Genomic DNA, 20,332 nt, shown 5'->3' on the forward strand with positions numbered 1-20,332 from the left:
CAACAATTAGGGGAGCCTTCCAGGATGCCCTGCCAAGAAGAACACCCGACGTGCTAGTCTCAACATTAACGCACCGCTGAAATCTCTGTGCTGTCCTGCTGGGGGTGCCGCCTCCAGAAGAGGCAAAAGTAGTTAACCAAGCCAGGAATTTGTAATAATATTTCTCCAAACCTCTCTCCCTCTCCCCAGAGAGGGTAAGGCAGTCGTTTCCCCAGCTTGCCTGCAAATACTTGCATTTACCTTGGAAATGTGCCCGACCTAGAAGAGGAGCTGAGCAGCCTTCACACTTTGGAGACCTTCTAGTTCGGGCAGGATGAGACTGCAGATGCAAATACCTTTATAACACAGATGCGTGTTCAGCCCTGGATGTGACCAAAGGAACAGGGGCCCACTTCTCCTTCTAAGACAGTACTGTGGATTTGAATGGTGCATTATTAAATGAAATATAAAACATCAAAAGCTCACCGTGAGACAAGCACACATCGCTGAACTTGGACGCAGCTTGCTCCAGCTCATCCCTATTGACTTTGTGATTTTTCCTCCCTTCATTATGTTTGACAGCATTAATCAGATGCTGCAGAGAGTTTGGTCAGATGTACGGTTCCAAAAGAGCCAGGCTTGCAAGAACACTCATCTGAGGTGCTGCTCAAATGGCCCCACAGCAGCTTATGAAGTTTTGTCTTCTGGATGTTGATGAAAGATACTTGTTCAGGTTTACCTACAAAGACAGTTGGTGATGCATTTTCAAAGGCTAACTTGGATTATGACAAGAGTTTGCAACACAGTGACTTGTTACTCAGAAAGACTGCAAAAACCTTTTCCATCCACAAATAATGAGGCCAGAGCAGCGCTGACCCATAGCAGGATGCAACCCACCTGCCAGGTAGAAGCTGTGGATGCTTCTCTTTGAACAGATTGCGGCAGCGATGATGAATGCACTGGATTGGAAAAGCTGCTTCGGTGGCAAAGCACCAGATTTTGCTTCAGGAGAGACAGGGTTGTGTTCTGGCCATGGCCAGCGATAGCACAGGCAAGGCGTTTCTTCCTGCCCTGGGATGCTGCTTCAGGAATACAGGCAGATTAAGCCAGGCATTTTATAGGCAGGTAGGTTGAAGTAACCTAGCACTATCGGGTGGCAGATGCACACATTGATCAAGTAACACTAGGTGGTTTGGGAGCTGCTTCTCCTGCAGCACGTCCTAGCACCAGCCTCAGCTCTGTGCAGAGGGGAGCCCTGCTGGCCACAGCACTGTCCCACCTGGATTCAACCCCCTGCATCCAAGTCAGCCCCTCGCTGTGCAAAATGGAGAAATGCCTCCTCTTCCTGTTGTTCCTGTGTAGATCCTAAACTCTTCCCTGTGGGTGTCTCTCCCTGAACACGCTCACAGATCTTGGCACCGCGGGCTGCCACGCACGTGAGCCCCCCAGGCCATATCATCCCATAAACAGCAGTAAAGACACGCTGTGCCTCGAGTCTGAAAAAAGGTTGACTTGAAAAGAGGTTAAAAAGGAGATGTGAAGTTGTTTTCTTGCCCTTCAGGGCCGTGTCTACATGAGCCAATTTAATACCTATTACTACAAGTATTAGCGCAGACAAGGCTTAGCTATCTCCACGGAGCCAAATTACATCCCTGAGCTGGCATTTCTTTTCCAGTCCTCCACCTCCAATGACTGAATCATGCACTCATCGAGGGGGATACATCTTTTATGATAGCCCAGTCTCCCAGAGGTTTTATAGCCCAAATTTCTGCTGAAACAAACTGTCCGTGGCTCACTGTGTAGCAAAGTGGCAGGGAACGTGGATTCATCCCTTGCACCAAGGCTCTGCTTTGTGTGGTAGTGCTGGGGAGGGGACAGGGGCTTCAGGTGTGGGGCTGAGCACCAAGAGAGAGAGAAGCACAAGTCCCCAGTGGGTGACAAGTTCCCAGGCACTGTGGCACTTACAATAAAGGATGGGGGCATTTCTAAAGCTGGGCTGGCAGCTGGGACCCCAGCTGTAACTACATGGAAAGGGAGCAAGCGCCTCCAGAGCAGCTCTGCTGGGGACATGAGGATGTGCCACGGTCATGCCAATGCAGGAAGCGCTCAGGTGGCCATCTCCACCAGGGTCTGCGACCTGCCAGCAATGCCAAAAGGGTCTCCAAAAGGGTCTCCAGCCATCCGTCTGCAGATGGTGGGCCCTTCTGCAGACAGCTCAGACACTTCCCACACCCAAAGGATCATGCATATTTAGACAGAGTCCAACGTTTCTGAAGCATGAGGCAAAGGAGGCAAAGAGCTTGAAGCACTGACCAGGGGCTGCTAAAAGCAGTTAGCATTTGGCTCAGGGCCTGGGCTGAATTTCAGCTGTCTGAGCTCCGACACCAATGTAGGGTCTCCCCACAGCTCTCTTCCCAGCATCTCCCCCAGGAGCTCTCCAAAAGGGCTCAGGATCAGCCGGGTGCTCTCCGCAGGGGCAGAGCCCCAGCACCAGCAGCCCCCGCGGCTCAGAGGCAAGCTGGCCGCTTGCTGCTGCGTTGGAGCCAGTCTCCTGGAGCCCCATAGGTCACCTCCAGACTTTTAAAAAATGTTTTTAATGACTCGTATCATGTCCTTCAGATGAGGCGTTAAGCCAGGCTTCCTGGAGGGTATCGAGGTGGAAGTTTAAGGCTGCACAGCACTTTTTCAAAAGCAGAAAGGACGCAGCAGCACTGGAGCAGAGTCGAAGGCACCACCGCACTCTCTCCATCAAGCAAGCTATGACAGCACACCCTGGTGTGCCTGAGCTGCTGCCGAACACCTCTAGGCATGATTCCCTGCACGGTCCCCAGGCACAAACAACTAATGCAAAGTTAAAGCACGTCATCTTCAGCAGACACCTCAGAGGACACAGTCCTCATCTTACCTGCAGGTTGTTTTACCTTCTGTAGCACTGTGCAGGCACAGGGGCATTACCAGAGGGTGCTTGGATAAAGGCTGTCTGAATAAACCAGAAATCCCCACTGCAGGAGATGTGATTGCAGTTCTGAGGAGGTATGCTAGATCTGTATTATTCAAGCACTTAAAATAGCCCCCGCAAAGCCCAGGACTGTGGGGGCTGTTCATTCGGCAGGCTGCATTAGTTCTTGCCCCTCCTCCCCTCCCTGGCAGCACAAAATAGAGCAAATAACAGCAATAATACAGCACTGAAACCTTGGAAGAAAGCAGACATCTGTTGCCCATCAGATATTGCACCTTGGTGACCATGCAGCTCAGTAAGTATGAAAGAGATTACTTACACCTTGACAGCATGGCCACGGCACATAAATGGGAAGCTTTGTACCGCAGGCTTGCAAAGAAGACCTAGGAACAGCAGGAGAAGTCACTGTTCAGCTGTGAGAATATGTCCGTGTTGCTCCTATAGTTGCTGTGGGACACTCACTGCAGAACAGCTGCAGGTTGACGAGGAGCATATGGACCATCTCGGGGAGCCTTGTTCCACCTGGGTGCCATCCATCAGCCAGCATCTGCTGCGGTGCTGGGGGCATCCCGACCTCCCACCCCAGCAGGAGCTGGGCACAAAGTCACTGGAGATGGCTGTACCTTCAGCACCAAATCTCCAGTGTCAAGGCAAGCAGGATGCTGACCTACCCAGCTACCTACTGGTTTTAACCTGACTTCAAGATCAGATATAGCCTTTTCTTTCCTTTGCTCACCTCTCATTTGCAGCCTTTTGTGCACTAGGGTACTTTGCACCAGGGTATTTGAGCACTTTGGGTATTTCAGGGTCAGAGCTTGGTAGTTTAAAATACTTGGAGGATTAATCACCAGCCCCAATTCAATTAATTTCCCTGGGCATTAAGATGGCAGAGGCAGATCACCCGAGCTGGCTAGCTTCTTCCCTGAAGGCCAGAGCTCTCTTCCCCATCCTCCTCAGTTCTTTTGAGGACACATTAAAGAAAATATTTGCCAGTTGATGGCTACAGGTAAATAACACTATGAGTAGACATGGGATATTTGCTTTCATAAGCATGGGAGACACTGAGAACAGTGGCAAAAATGCCAGACCTGTTGTGCTGGCAGCAGAAAGCGTATGCTCACGGGGAGGTGCTGTGCACAAGGCTCACTTCCTGGCTCCTGGAGAGGTATGGGGCAGGAGGAGGGACACAGAAAAGGGAATAAAATGGGGAATGGAGAAAGCCAAAATGATGGCAAAGGCTTTAGGACAAACAGTTCATGGAGATAATTTGTCTGAGTCAGTCAGATCTGAAGGAGCCACAAGTTGTTCTCCTTTTTGAGGCAGAAGTGAATAAATTTTGACTGGAGCTGGGGTGAGGATATAAAAAAAACAATAGTCACGGAATCAGATAATTCCACTTTTGTGTCTTCTTCTGGCCTGGAGAATCTCCAGTACCTGCAGATTGGAAGTCTGTAAGGAAAAACAGTGGACCAGAAACGTGATCCAGCAGCATCTATTTTCTTATAGAAAAAATAAAATAAAGGTTGGTCTAGTTTAAATAGAGGCCCCAAAGCTAAAAGTCTTCCCTTCCCACTGTCCAAGCCTCCCTGAAACCAGCCTCAAATGATGCAAAAGGCAAATTTCACATCTCATTTTTCTCCCCCAGTCTTCTCTCAGGAGGAGACATGGAGAGCAACCTCTGTGGTTCCAGCCAAGCCTTTGCTCTTTTGCAAGCAGGGCACCAGAGACTTAATCCCCGCTGTGCCCTCCAGAACTGAGACCTCTGCTCAGCTCTCCTGGGCAGATGGCATCACCCTCAGCCAGGGCTGGGCTTGGAGAGGTCTCAGGTTCCCGGTGCCTTTTCTTGGTGCATGCTCTGTTAGATCCAGCAGATCAAACCCAGAGGACACAAGGTGTGCACCGCAGAGTGTGCGTGTGGAAATCTTCTGGTCTGAACGAGTCCGAATTATGGGCTGCTGACAGCGTGCAACACTGATGCTCAAACATCTTTAAAGAAATGTGGTACTGCTGGGCTTCTTTCCTTCCTCCTTATGGCAAAGCTTCCCACTCTGCAAGCTCTCATCCCCACATCACCCTACCCCAAGCTCTGCGAATCCATACCAGTGTTTCTCCAAGTCCTTCTCCAGCTAATTGACCATAAAGATTCAAATCATGAACTGCAACTCAAAGCTTTTCACAGGCATTAGGGGAGTATTAAATGGGAAATTCTAAAACTATAGTTTCCCCCTGCAAATATTTTTTTTAAAAATATATCTACTTTTAATTAGAAAGAAAAATTAAAAAGTGCCTCGGTTGACTACAGGCTCCTTCCTACCTACCACGCACACAGGCTCTGGCCAAGTCCTCACTGGGAACAGAGCAACGAAACCCCACAAGAACTCGTGCATTTACATCGATGGGCTCTGGTGGAGAATGCTGGCACCTGGACAAGCCCAAAAACCTCTGCAGAAGATCCCTGTGTCTCCTCTCCCAGGCAGCCCGGGTTCCTGTGGAGCACCTCGCACCTCTCTGCCGGGAAGGTGTGATTTATTTGGCAGCTGGGCTTCCCCTCCCGGGGAGCTTCCTAATAGATCCGTGAAAGCAAAGGTTACGTGGAGGCAGCTCCAAGGATGAAGTCATTGGCTTCGCTCTGAGACCGGAGAATTTAGCCAAGCCTGATGGTTTCAATAAAACAAAGCTCGTGAGCTCGCTATTTGCCCAAACAGGATGATTTTTTTTTTTTTGCTGCTGCAGCACCATGCAAGGATTTGGATGGAGGACAGCAGCCCCCGCAATGACTGCCCGGAGCGATGAGTGAGGAGCTCTGAGCAGGCTGTGGCTGTGCCTCGGTTTCAGGGGGGATTCGTGGCAGAGCACAGCCCTTTCCCAAAGCCGGGCATCGCTCCGCACCCAGCACCAGGCTCGGCACAGCCTCGCGCGGCCGGTCAAGTTATTCCCCCCCTCCTTCTGCATCCCCTCCCTCAGCGCTCAGCTGCTGCCTTCAAGCCTGGCTGCCCAAGCTCTGAGCGTACTACCTTTGGAAAAAAACCCCCGAATGTTCAGTATCACTGTTAGTTATCGTGGCTCATTGGCAGGACGGAGAGGAGATGTGTATATCCACGCAAACAGAGAATATCCCCAAAGCAGAGGTGCATATATAAACTCACAGCATACACTGCTAAATAATGGATGCACAGCTGAGCATGCACAGAGCAATGCAATCTGTTGTCTTTTTGACCTTCTCACAACCCACTGCCCACTAATCCATCTCCCCTGAGACTTATTCCCAAATCCCAGCGTAAGAACCGTTTTCATCTGATCCTGTTGGGGATGGGGAAAGGCAACTTGAAACGTTCCTCCCTCAGCAAAAGGCACATCCACAGCCAGAACTGCATTGGCTTGAGGGTCTCACAGGCAAAATTTAGTCCAGGTCTCTTTTTCATGTTAATTGAGCATTTGCTTTTAATTTCGGAAGGTTCTGAGTTAACACACTTTGCATTTTTGTATTCATATGTAATTACATGCTGTTATGGTAACTTAGGCCAGATCCACATCCAAGTGAAATGAGCATGAGTATCTCCAACTTCAGTCAGAAAACAGAACTCCAGCCCTCGCAGAGCTGATTAAATAGTCAAAAAAACAATCTTGCAAATATTTTTGTGAATGAAAGTGGTTGGCTGTGACTCAATAGCATTTGGAAAACCACAGGGCATTTGGGAAATGTTTGCAATTCCCAAAAGCTTCACACAAGTCAGCAAGAATTAGTATTCGCCCCAAATTTCATAGTCTGTTATTCATTGATCCCTAATTTAAAACAACATGGAAATAAAAAATGATGCCATGCAGCTTAGGTGACCGGTCCCAGACCGTGTAAATCTGAATTATGAACACCACACGCTCAGAGGACGTGTCACAAACTGCCCGTGGATAGCAGCTTTCCAGCCAAAGCATCTGAAGAATAATTATAACCAAAAACTCCGAGCCAGGAATGGTTCCTGAACAACCCACAAACAAGAAGCAAGACCTGTGAGCAAGCTCTCCCTACCAGCCACAGTAATACCCAAACCCTGGGATCCGGTCCGTAAATTGCTGCTGAGTTTATAAAGCTCGGGGACCCCCCGTGCTGGAGCCACAGGGATGCCCTTCGCATGCTCTGATCTCTCATAAGGTTTCCAGGGAAATAACAAATGTCCTCGATCTCCCTCAGTTCGGAGGGTGGAGAGAAATTTGACATGGTCTGTGTATGTGGGGAAGGGGGTATAAGTCGCTACAGGATATAGGACTGGCTCCCAGCCAGTCAAAAATCAGTATTTACATGAGTTGTGATTTAATTTCATCCTGAGACCTGCAGAACAAAGGATTCTTTCAAAGGAAAGACACCAAGGCTGTGAGAAATGCCAGATCAAATTTTTTCCACCAGAGAAATCTAATTTTTGATCATATTTGGTATGACTGGTCCTTTAGATGACCTCATAACACGGATTACAGGTTTGGATTGTTTTATCTTCCGAGAAGCTTGCCCTGCTGTCTCAGCTGTGCTCCAGCACTTACGGTTGCAAGGCCTGAAGTATACTCCACCTTCCAACAACAATCCTTAGAAGGCACACGAATATTTTTTCTGCAGCTCTCTCATCCCTGAGAGCACTTACTGAGCTCCAAGAAGCATTATAAGGATCAGGTAATTAATAACAAACCTAGAAAGCAGATGAGCATTATTTCTGTCAGGCTCCCATGCCTCAGTTTCCCTGGCTTTGAAAAGCAATAGCTACATTGCTATTCAAACAGCAAACATTTGTAGTAATTAACTTGCCTGTAGCGATTTTCTTTGCCCGTTCGACCCAAAGGTGGGCCCACCTGCCCCAAGTTAAGGGGTCGAGCTCCACGCAGAGCTGAGCTGCAGGAGCTGTGATTGCAGGGCTGGTGCTGAGCTCCTCCGAGCCACCCATCCGTTAACCAGAGGGAGAGAAACCGAGAGGGAGCCAGAGCTGGGAGGTCACAGCCAGTCCCAAAAGCAAAGTGCTGGCCCATGGTAGGGACAGGGTGGGTTAACCTGCCAGGGAGGGTCCCGCTGGCTTCACCCAGGGCAGCTGCCTGGGTCCCACCGGCAGAGCCAGCCTTTGCAAACTGTGTTAATAAGGGTTTAGTCGTAATTAAATCAAACCAAGCTATTCCAAAGAGGAACAAGGGCATGGTTTCCTCCACAATGGATCTAATTGGTTGAAATATCACACCCCCAGTTAAACAGGTGCAGCTTCATTTACAAAATGCCACAATTTCCATCAGAAAGACAAGCTCTGCTAAAAGAGCTAGAAGTAGACAAGCTTTTGGGTACAGGAGCTCTTCTGCTCTGCCCAAAATCTGACACAGAAGCAGTTTCCGTATTCTTATACACTTAGGATAACAGCACCAGCAAGGGCTGCACAAAAACTATGGGGGCAATAAAGATTTTGCATGCCATATTCCTCCAGAAAGTGGGCATGGCTTCATTTGGACAGACATTCCATTCTGAGCAAATGAAATTATCAATACACGTGATTTCCTTAACTTTTAAACAGAAATATATTTTTGGCACTTTTATTAACTTTGGTTCTCCCAGAACAGTTGGAACTATTCTCTTGTAAAACCAAATTACTACAATGTCCCATTTTAATTTCTTTTTATTTTTTTAATGGTGAAGACTTTCAGTTTTAGAATGAAGATGCTGAATCTTGAACACTGCTTCCCACCTGTCTGATTGTATTTACGGATGAGCTGTAAATAAAAACTGAAAAAGTAAACTCAATTTTGACCACTTTGAACCTTGCTCTTGATCCATTCCCATCTCAGGGTGTGGTGAAAGGAGCTCTTTAGCTCCTGAGAGGTGTGAATGTTCACTCCTGTTAGGTGATATTTCAGTACCATTAGTTACTGTATTTGCTTTGAAATAGCTGCAATGACTGATTGTTTATTTCCCAACCCAACACTCCCTGGTGCTCACACAGACCTCTTTGAAGTGTTGCTTTTGCCACATAATGCTTCCTTTCCTCTAAACTGTGTAAAGCCCCCAGGAATAGGGCAGAGATTTGTTATTTGTCTACAGGGGAAAATGGGTTTTCATAGATCTTACTGCATTTGGGAGGCAGAAAAAAATACCATCTTCTGCATTTTCCTAGTCTATATGTGTATTAAAACAAAACAAAACAAACAAACAACAAAAAAAATAAACACCTTTGTAATCTTTAGAGATGATATCTAAAGAGGGTTTAGGTGAATAAGACCTTTTGCATGACCAGTGGGTTTTGCAGCTCTTGCATGAACAAAGACAAAGCATGCCCATGCCACCCCACTTGCTGGGCGTGGTTTTGTTTTTAATTACATGACATTAATCAGCCTTTAGAGGGTTTATTTATTATAAGACATATCAGAGTGCTCACATGCTTGCCTAAGAGCAGCCACCAGGACAGTGGTGCGAGGAGATGCTGAGACCCCATAGCCAATGGGGCTGAGGGGCAGGGAAGGACGATGTGCTCCGATCTGGACCGAGGGGGCAAAACCCTTTTGTCCCCCAGGGCAGGGGATGCTGTGTGTCCTCAGATCTGCCCGAGAGCAAGCCTGAAGCTTTTCTCCCCATCCACATCACCACATCAAATCAAAAAGTTCAAGGCTGCATTAGGAACTGTTGTGTTGAAACCAGACTTTCCGAAATAGTCAAGCCAGGAGTCATCCAGCATAAACTCCAGCTGCTCCCACGATTTGCACCAGTGCCTCATTTAAATCTGCTGAGTGGATGTAAAAAAAGAGCCATCAGCTTGCGCAGCCTTGCCCGTAGGAGGAAACCCATCCGTTCAGCAGTACCTTAGCCGGGGCTGGGCTTCCAGCCGGTGCGCGTTGGCACCGCTCCATTGCTCTGAGCAGAGCCACGCTCGTTCACATCACCCAAGGATCTGACCTCCGGGAGCTGCTGCCTGCATTTACCAGGTGAGTGCATTTCATTTTGGCAAGCGGCTGCTGCACGCCAGTTAACAGCCTTTTCTATGCATAGCCTGATGCTGACTGCAATCATCGGAGGAGATAATGTCATACATTAGGGCCTGAGCCTCACTATGACACCTTTATGCAGTTAAAAAGCCTGTTCTATATATGCACCCAGATAAAAATGTATATTGTAAAGCAATGAGGGGGGCTAATCTCATTATGAGGAAGTGTCTTACAACCTGTTCAAAATGCGTTGTGAGAGTGATAAAAAAAAGAGAGGATAATTGTGTGGAGCCTGATTGCCATGCAATGAAAAGGCAATATCAGAAGGGTGCACTACACGCAGGACATCAGCTGAGCCATTCCCAAATCCTCCCCGTTAGCCCTCACTATGTGAGTTCATTTTCCCCACTGCCCTCATGCCACTGACCTCAGAGGAGGGCACCGTGGGAGCTGTAGCAGGGCAGGAAGCCGATGAGATGGGCAGAAATTTGGGAAGGCAGAATGAGAGCTGAGCAGCCAGAAATGGGGTGAGATGCCTGGGTCCAGTGTGGGAGGTCCAAGCTAGAGGAGCCACCAAGCGAGGTGGGGATGGGACATGAGAGGCTGAATTAGGGATGTGGGAATCATGGAAAACTGGGAGATTCTTGGATTTTGCAGAAAAAAAAAAAATATGTACACAATTATAAGGCTCAAGACCTAGCTGAGGACAGCTGCTTGTCAGCAGGAATGGGTTGAAGAGAATAAAGGAGCCATGAGAGTGAAGGTCCCTCAACGCCTCGCAGCCAGCATACCACCTAGCAAAGCCCAGGTGCCAGATGCATTAATGCTCTGACCACACACAGGGAATGATGTAGGAAGCAGCGTTCATTTTCCATGAGGTCAAAACCCTAAGACTACTGCAAGGACTGGTAACAAGAGCTAGTGGGTGACCAAAAAATGCTGGGGTTTTACTGCTGGAGCACCCATGGTTCTTTAAGCATTCATGATGTGGTCTGATGCTGCATGATCTGCCCCCTCTGGTGTCTGCAGCTGTTGATGAGTGATCCCACTTGGATTACAGGTTCTTGCTATGGGAAACTGAAATGTGGTTTGATAAACACCAGCAAAGCAAATCAGCCCTTTCTGACAAAAAAAAAAGGGCATCTGAAAAAGTGCATAATGGGGCTGAAAGAAAGCAGTTTGCAGGACTGTGCTCATTTAAAGTGGGGCGATGTGCCTGTTGCTTTGCTTCATGGTGCCAAGGTTGTATCAGAAGTCCTATGAGTGGGGAGGGAGGCAGCGGCACCAGTTTCTGCTGTGGACATGGTGATGGTGGAGCCTTCCCTGTGGATCGCAAACACAGGGTTTGTCCTCAACATTTGCAATGAGCTATGTGCCAAGTTGAAATTCTTTATCACATCTTCCACCATCCTTATTCTGATTTTAATCTTCAACTAATATGCAAACACGAGCGTAATCAGTAATATCTGGGCTGAGTATCAACTTGTTTTAAATCATCTTCCCTGTAGGGAAGCGTGCGGTACTGCCCTGACGTACGACAGCCTCAAGACTGGTCCTTGTGTAGGAAAGGTACAAAGCTGGGCACCCAAATCCTGTTGGAAATAACCTGTATATCATGCTCTCACAGACTGTGGCTTCATTGCAGAGCTGTGATGCATGAGATAGGGCAGATATAGGGTCTGCATCTGATATAGGGGAAGGAAAACATCTGCAGTGGAGAAGCCGGGTGTGCTACCACATTTACTTGTCATTATGAAGTGCAGCAGAGCAGGTAAAACCATTAGATATTTGAAAATTAGTTAATGCTAGGATGCAATGATTTGGGCATTTGTAATGCTGCTTTAAATTGGATCAATATTTTCCAGTTCATTTTACTGTAGATTTTTAACTTTGCTAGTGCACCTGGGATGCACGCTACGAGCAGCGGGTAGGCCAGCAGACACAAGAAAGATTTCTGCTGGGATGTGACCAATTGTATCTCAGGAAGTGCGTCAGCTTCTGGAGACTCGCTAGGCTCCAGCTCTTTTATTCAAGAGAGCTTAATTGTCATCCAGGACAACTGGGACAACCTCTCAGGGGCTTGTGTTGACAGAACATTAACTAACACAGAAAGCTCTGGGATCCCATGGCATGATCCATCACTGAGTAAAGACAAGTTGCCTGTATCACGTCGGATGAATTCATAGAGAAGCCAAATCATTAGCATAGAAAGGTCATCGCCTTGTCTGTCATTATCATGTGAGGCAGATAGTCTGTAATGTGGGCAGGAGTTCCCCACGGAGCGGCAATCAGCCCCTCACTACACTATTTCATTTCTCTCTTTAAAGCTGGTGAAGAGCTTTCTCATTGAAATCTGCAGCTGTAAACACCTAAGAGGAAATGTACAAATCTTGGCTACTTCTCTGTTCTTTATGTGAGCAAGATTATCCTGGTATAAAAGTTCCTTAGATGTGTATTTCTGATATTACGGTGTCCACAAGACTTAAAGATATGAAATGGACTCTACATTGCTTGTAGTGGAATAAGATTTCAGTTTTATATAGCAGAAGTCTGCATCTGAAACAAAAACTATCGTAATTTTTGTGCCATGTAGTTAACCATGTGGCTGTAGATGTCCACCAAATGCCAACACTACTACTTCCCCCAGCTGTATCTCCCAGAAGGTCAGGTCAATCTTCCCAAGCAAGCACTTGCTGGACAATTCTTCTCATCTCATCAGCCAACCTGCTGAATCTGCAAACAACATCAAGAAAATGCCCCAAAACACAACATATTTTGGAACTGGACAGAAGTCAATCATTTCACTCCATCAGCAGTGAGCATATGGTTTATGTCCTTTCATTTCAAACTTCGGTATAATCTCACACGGCACTTGAAATGCCATGGTCCGTGAGTATTGTATGATTGTCAGGGCAGTGAGTGCCCCGTAGGTGAGAGCAGCATGGCAAGGGGAGCGCACAGTGATCTGGGTTTTGCAGGTTCTCCACTCTTTCCCATAATCTTTGCCCAATTTCACATCACTTCCAGTGCTCAGAACATGAGGTGCTCCCTGCCATCTCCACCACCCACTTCTGCCAGCACCGAATTCTGGGCCAGAACACCTATGCCCTCTCCTACTTCAAGTCCTTGGCTGCCTCTCCACAGCCAGGCGCAGAAACTCAGTGGTATTTTGTACCTGGACAAACAAGTCATAGAGTGTCCTTGAAGCACCGTCTTGGGCAGCACTCCTTGCTCTGAGCACCAGCTCACTGCTGCTTGGGATTTTGCCCGAATCAGAGCTATCACGTGAGAATAAAGCCACATATTTCAGCTGGTCTAAAAGGTCAGGTTGCAAACTTGACCCTAACCATCACTGACGCATGTCTATAGTGGTAGTATTTCACAGACTTTATGGGAAGACCTTGGAGACTTTATAGTGCATGCTGTCAGAGGCAAACCGTCCTGCCTGCCTTTGTGATAACCTTGCCAGCAAACAGATCTATAGCACCTCATATTATTTCATTTCAGAGATGCCCATTCAGAAAAGAAGCCCTGAAAATCCATAACAATTGAAATATAGTAGAACTTGAACGAAGGTCTTGCCAGCTTGAGAGATGACCTGCCATGTTCAAAATTAACCTCACCCCAGGTGTGTGCTGCTCGGGTTACAAGAGTTGCTCCGAACCATTGAGTTTTGGAGTTTAAAAGAAAGAGGAAAATGTTCACAAGGAAGGAGACACAACTAACAGCAGGGTAGCCTGGACAGGAACAAGGTTTATGTACGAACAGCACAAGATGGGTGAGTAAAATCAGACAGATGGGTTGTACTGGAGGATACGAAGGGCAGAAGGAAGAGATACGATCATTTGACTTATCCCCATGACTAAAACAGGTTGGTGAATATCACTCTGAAATTCCTCTGGTGAGATCATACATATTTCCATGAGGTCAGTTCAGCTCTGAGAAGAGTCAGGACAAAATCCCTGCCCCACTGAAAAAACTGGGAAAATTTCTATTGATCCCAATAGGGTCAAATTTCCAAGATGACTTGGGAAGAATGAAAAAATCCATTTTTTTGTGTGTTATAAGCATAACTGCATACCTGTTCCTGCCCAGTGAGCAGGGCCTCATTGGGTGTGCTAGCTCCATTAAATGCTATCTGCATTTTATGCACAGGAAAGGTGACCTATCGCTTTGCCTATTAATAGATCTTCTACCTGGAAATGTTTCCATAAGCCAGCTAAAAAGTTAGCGAGCTTTGCCTGGTCGGAGTTGCACCAGTTGACCTCAGAGTGTTATTATCAAAGGGTTTTGCAAAACTACTGCAGAACAGCTGTGTGATGTGCTTATACCACTTGCGTCCTAATTGACAATGGCTACAAACAGGCTTAGCCTAAGCCAAAATAAGCACGGGGGAAAGCCACGCACAAGGCTGTGCGCAACGGAGCTGATCCCAGCTGTACTCTGGTTGGGTTCCTGTGGGCTCTGCGGGTAAAAGGCAGAGGTTGTGGGAAATGCACAAAGCCAACATGGAAGGATGCTGGACAGGCTGAGAGTTATCAGCTAGAGATGCCCACTTTTAAAGGCTATGAGGAAAATTGGCTTGCTTGGTGTATGAGCTGTCTTCAACAGACAGAGCCAATGCTACTTGAAACTTTTTTTTTTAATGCAAGTTCATCAAAACAGAAATTTTCTACAGGAATGTGTCCACTTCAACAACAGCTGAGTCTGAAAACGCACTGAAAGAAAAAGCTCAGTGGCAACAAACCCTTCCAGCTTGACGATGCTGGACCAGAGTAGGCTGAGTTAGCTTATAAATTATTTTTTGGCTTCCCAACCACAGCCTGCCTTTTTATCATTGGAGGCAACACATAGCAGTCCAGTCCCCTTGAACAGAAGCTCTGATAGACATAATCTCCTTTCTAATTCACTTTGGCAGAAAGATTTGGAAATGTTCTACCTAGAGCCTAAGTCTGGGATAATATTTTTCATTTCAAACATCTGAACAAAAAGCCTCAATTCCTGCACTCTCTGGGCAACCCAACTGGCCCAATCCTGCACTGACCCAGCAGATGGACCCAGCTGGTGCTGTGCTTTGCCGAAGCCACCACGGGTCCGGCCACTTGCACCAGGCACCCGCTGTGCTGATGGCCCTGTGACACCGACAGCAGCAGGGACGAAGTGCCTGAATTACTTCCAGTACCACCAAATACTGGAAAATACGATGGAGAGCTGGCTTGAACCTTTTTTCCTGTCTCTTCTATATTAACAAAAGGGGGGGGGGGGGGGGGGGGAAGAGAGAAAGAAACCTAAGTAATGGATTTTTTTTCTGCTTCATTTTACTCCCACCTTCTCTGCCCCCTGTAATCTGATTTTTTACACCTCATTTATGTGTTTTTATTCAGCTCATCTTTGTGTTTTCTTTTTTTTTCACACCTTTGGATCAGCTCTCTCCCCATGTCTGGCACCTGTGATTATATCCTTCAGCTTCACAATGCAGACTTGCAGAGCAGCATTTAATAACAGGGAGGCTTTGACTGACTGGAGCTTTGATAATGGTGGTGGGAAAGGCACAATCACTGCCTTTTCAACAGTATACTTTGCACAGAAGGCCTTCGACAGTGTCACAATCTGATAAAAAATCCCAGATTCCACCCATAATTATACCTTCTCTCCTTTACCTATCCACCTTCTTTTCAAAACTAAGCTATCGTGGGTGACACCAGCCTCCTGGGAGGTGGGGGTGGTGGGACACAACCCCAGGGAGAGGCAGTGAGGAGACAAAATTTCCATTCACCGTGGTTTTACCGTGGTTTTCCCTCGGCCTCTCCATCTGCCCCCGCTCACACGTGCCTTGGCTTTTTCCAGTGGTCACCTCATGCTTTGCCATGGGCAGGCCAGCTCTGCCTGTGAGCTGATGAGGTTTTAGGGTGAAAAATGTGATCCAAGTGGTGGCTTTGATGGTAAGTTACTGGAAAAGGAAACTCCAAGGAAGCCTGGAGGTTTTCTAGTAAATCAGAAGTGACTTGCCATGTGGATCCCAGGCACGTGCCTCTACGGCAGCTTCGCAGCTGTGGCTGGAACTTAGGCTAGTCCTATACCTCCACACGGGCTTAAACTGCCACAAAGAGTTCATAAACAGGTAACAAGGCCCAAAGCTCTCCAGAGACATCAGTGCCCACCCCTGGGAGCCAGAGGTTGAAGAGCATCAGATGCCTCCAGCAGTACCTTGGGGCATCCCACTGCTTTTGCAAACATCTGAAGACATAAGGACGGGGCCAGGAGTGTGCCCCCAATCCTCGCTCCTCAGAAACTCATTCAAACGTTGTGAAAACGGGAGTTGAGACCCAACCCGAGTCGCTTGATCTAATCTAAACCAGCTCTAAGTCTGGATGCTGACGGTTCAGGACGTGGGTTTGAAACGCTGTCAGCTCTGCATTTCCCTGCTCAGTCCCCGCACCTTGACTCACTGAATTTCCAGTAAGCTGGGACACCGCATCCATCAGCGCTGGCAAAGGGCCAGTGTTCTGAAATGGTTTTTAAGATGCGTCCTTGGGAAGAGATTCAAGTCCCAGCTGGCCTGGCCCTCATGGACAGGGCACACCTTATTTCAGATGGCTGGGGAAGCAGGGAACTGAGCAAACATCCAGGAAGGTTTTAGTGATGGGGTTACCTGCAAAAACTCCTGCCTAAATAACTTATTAAAAAACAAAAACAAAACAAAAAAAAACCCCTCAATCTTGTGATGGTCCCTGCTGCCTTCTGGCAGGAAGAATGGCTCCTGCGCCCTGGGGTGTGATCAATACAGCACTAACACGCCCGGACAGGTTCACTATCAACAAGGGGAGCGTGCCCAGGGCTTGCAGTGCTTCTGGCAGCGCCGTGGTACAAAAGCCCAACCTGTACATCAGCACGGCGGTGTAACACAGGGCACCACCCAGCAGCACGACCAACAGGTCCATGGCGGTTATCAACACCACGTCTGCTCCTACATGACACTGGAGCAAGCAAGCAAGACAAGCTGGCACGGTGCAGCACCCCGCAGTATTCGCCCTGGTTTATGGCCAGACTGACAGCCCTATAGCAAATATCAGCATCTGTGGCTAGGCTAGGGGAACCACCAAGGGAAAACAATAAGCATTTTTTTCTGCTGCTGCATTCTTTTAGACTGAATTAAGCATTTTCTTTCTATTCGAGTTCATTTTGAAACAATGTATCAAAAAAAGACCCCCAGCTATCATTGAAAACAGAATCCATCTGGGCTACATGTATACTTGACATCTTACTTTATAAAGTAACCTTTTTAAAATAGGTTTGAGTATTTGCTATATTATAGCTAAGGCCATGCAAATTCTTTTTGGGTAAAGGATGGATTTGCCAAAAAAAAAAAAAGGAAAAAATCAAGTTGGGCAACACAGAAATCTAAAATGCTGTGCCAATATCAACATGGGCATTACTCTCAATACCATTGTTCAGTTCAAATGACTCTAGGCACAACGTTTCTAGTTGATCATCTTTTATATTTACCTAAATTTAACTTAAAGTTATAGCTGTTCCCCTCTATTCCCCAAGCACTTAATTTCATTGAATGAGGCATTTCCAGTAAACCTGTACCTACTTGTTGTCATTTAATCAGGAAAAGAAAGGGGGGGAGGTTACCTAAACCATTACACTTTGCTTAGCCAGCAAGTCCAGAAGAAATCTGTATTTCACAGTTTTAACAGGAGCTCTTATTTTAAATAAGGTGAAAAAGGAAATATGTGCTCTTAAATTGCGAGTAGCCTAAACAGCAGAATATCGGAGCAGTGAAACAAAAATACAGCGATCTCATTTCTCTCTGTATAGGGATGGGACAGACCTGCAGCGTGGCTGCCCCGCTCGTGGCCCTAAATTAGCAATCACCCAGCGCAGCCGTGAAGAAGGACAGGGATATCAGGAAGCCAGACAGACACTCATTGCGCAAAGACAAGAGTATGAAACAACTCCGCGGTAATCACCATCTTTGTTATCCTATTGTGCTATTCATTTTGGGGAATCATCTTTTTACACTTTATTACACAGTGCTCTGTCTTTCCCCATTAAAATCAATGGCAGACATAGGAGGCAGCCTGTTTTGTTATGGTCTTCCAGGCAGCTCAGACACTTCTGGGAATCAGGAACAGAAGAATAATGCGTTTCAATAAGCAGCTTATCGACCAAGTAGGAGTTAAGTGAACCTGTGGTGTACTTCTGTAGTTTCTCTCCTCTCACATGATTATTGCGCTTTACTCGTGCTTTGCTTTTGTTCCTTCGGCAATCGATACCTCGCACCGACCTGCCCGGCCCGCTGCCCAGCACCAGGAGCGATGGAGGGGAGCGGACAGAGGGTCTGCTCCTGTCTGTCCCACCAGCCCCCTCCTCGCTGACATCTCATGAGCTCTGGCTACTGCTAGAGTCACCCACCTCGAGTGCCAGGTCGCCTGGCTGCCGACCAAAGCTCAGCTCATGGCCCCGCTCTTCGGAGAGGCACAGGGAAGCAGAGACAGCAGCGTGAGTTTCAGGTCAAGTATTTCCCCTGAGAAGTGCACGAGCAATTGTCAGTGCTTCCTCCTAACCGTTATGGAGGATTAAAATAGAGGCACTGTAAAGAAAACTGCAGGACAAAAAGCATAGGGACAAAAAGCATCGTAGGGGTACTAGCAGTCAGGCAGTTTTTTCCAAGCTTGAAAAGGAGAAGCCCAGCAAGAAGCAGCAGGCAAGTCATGGTAGAGCCAGACCTAGGACATGATGGACCTTGTATTTTCCATTTGGCAACGGACAGATCATCTTTCAGACCTTCACCAGGATACCAGTGTCACAAACGGTGCCTGACGGACCGCTCCCAGGTGGTGAACCCAAGGGCAGGTCTCTGCTGCAGCACGCAGAGCTCTGACCACGATGCCCTGAGCCACACTGCTTCCCACAGGCGTCCCGAAGCAGAGGAAGGAGAAATTCATGGCATTTGTGCTCCACTTCAGTGGGAGGGACCTGCAGGCTTGGGCACCCAGACACAAGGCTGTGGGACCTGCTGGCTGTTAAGCACCTCCCGCAGGTAACAGGTACCAGATATCCCACATCACAGATATCGCCTCTTTCTCAGAGGTTTCTCTCTTTAATGCAATTATCTGATGCATTTTTCAACCGTTGTGAACAATACATGGCATTCACAAAGACAGTAAGTGTCCACAGCTTAGAGCCTGTACCCTGCAGCTTCTCCATATTTTGCAAAATAGCATTCAAAATAATATTTGAGCTGAGTCCAGGGATCATTTTCATTGACCAAGAGAGCTAGAGGTGAAACCATGCCACGGGTTTCTCCTGTGCACAAAAGCTGCTCCTGTGCATATGGTGTGCATAACATCTGCTGCGCAGGGCACCTGCCGTGGTGCAGGAACGGGCGTGTGGGAAGATTTTAATTACTCGCCATGGCAACCTACATTAACAGCTATCATCCCCCATAATAAGCTGGATTGGTCCTTCTCCCACAGCCACGGGAACGCCTGCACGAAGGACATCACACTGTAGATGTGCTTTTGGGCACCCAAGGACCTGCGCCACACAAACCTGCCCCATCCATGACGGAGCTTTGCTCTGACCGTTCTGGCTGGGTCCAGGGGCATCCTACTACATCCATCCCAATCCCACAGTGCTTCCCATACAATTGCACCTCCAGCTGCTGAAACGTCCTCGTCTTGCTGTAAGGTGAACAAACCTGTAGGGATTTCAGGACAGTTTATCCTGAACTCGTTGATCTCACCCCATTGATCTGAAGTTTGGAATAATTTGGAGCAACACCTCTCCCATCAGTGTCAGGCAGTCAATGGAACAAAACATCAGCTCCCTCCTCGAGCAGACCCCTCTGAGCCATGGGCCTGCATCTCACCCTCCTGCTACACCCCAGAGCTCTGCACAGGCACGGTGTGAGCCCCTGTGTGCTGCACTGGGGGAGAAGATAGCTGCCATCCAGCTTCCCTGCAGGGAGCTACGGACCTGAGGAAGCCCTGGGACAAAATGGAAAAACCCAAAGAAAAAAAAAAGTTACCAGTCTCCCCGGCTGACCCTGCAGAGATGGATGAGGAAAAATTCTGCCAAATTTGGTATAGAGCAGTGAGAAACTACTAAAAAAAAACAAACAACAGCAAAAAAAAACAGAGGAGATGCATCATGCAATCACAGCTTTGACATTTTTGCTTCTCCTTCATCTGTGTCTTCGTCTGTAGAGGAGATTTGAATTTCACTGGGATCTTTGGACCTGAACCCACTGCCAGAGCCACTACAGCCACTTTTGGCTCTCGAGTTCCACTTCATGACACAAAAGCACACCAAAGTCCCCCCCCAGATCTTTGCCAGCTCCGAGGATACCTGGGGAGCCAGCTACAGGGCTGTAAGCACTGCAGCACCTCCTGACAGCCCTCTGCAACACAACACTTGCTTGGCCAAGGTCAACAGCAGTACAAGTTT

At 47.6% G+C, this 20,332-nt stretch overlaps 1 long non-coding RNA gene across 1 annotated transcript in view; it reads right to left on the reverse strand.

The window, feature by feature from the left end:
* LOC106041064 (uncharacterized) overlaps window positions 1-20,332 on the reverse strand; it is a 399,163-nt gene that overhangs the window by 74,360 nt on the left and 304,471 nt on the right. The window contains exon 38 of the long non-coding RNA XR_010825713.1: window positions 466-718. This is a non-coding gene — a long non-coding RNA (uncharacterized lncRNA). The remainder of the gene's footprint in view (window positions 1-465; window positions 719-20,332) is intronic.

Source organism: Anser cygnoides, chromosome 18 (genome assembly GCF_040182565.1).
Source record: "Anser cygnoides isolate HZ-2024a breed goose chromosome 18, Taihu_goose_T2T_genome, whole genome shotgun sequence".
Taxonomy (NCBI): Eukaryota; Metazoa; Chordata; class Aves; order Anseriformes; family Anatidae; genus Anser; species Anser cygnoides.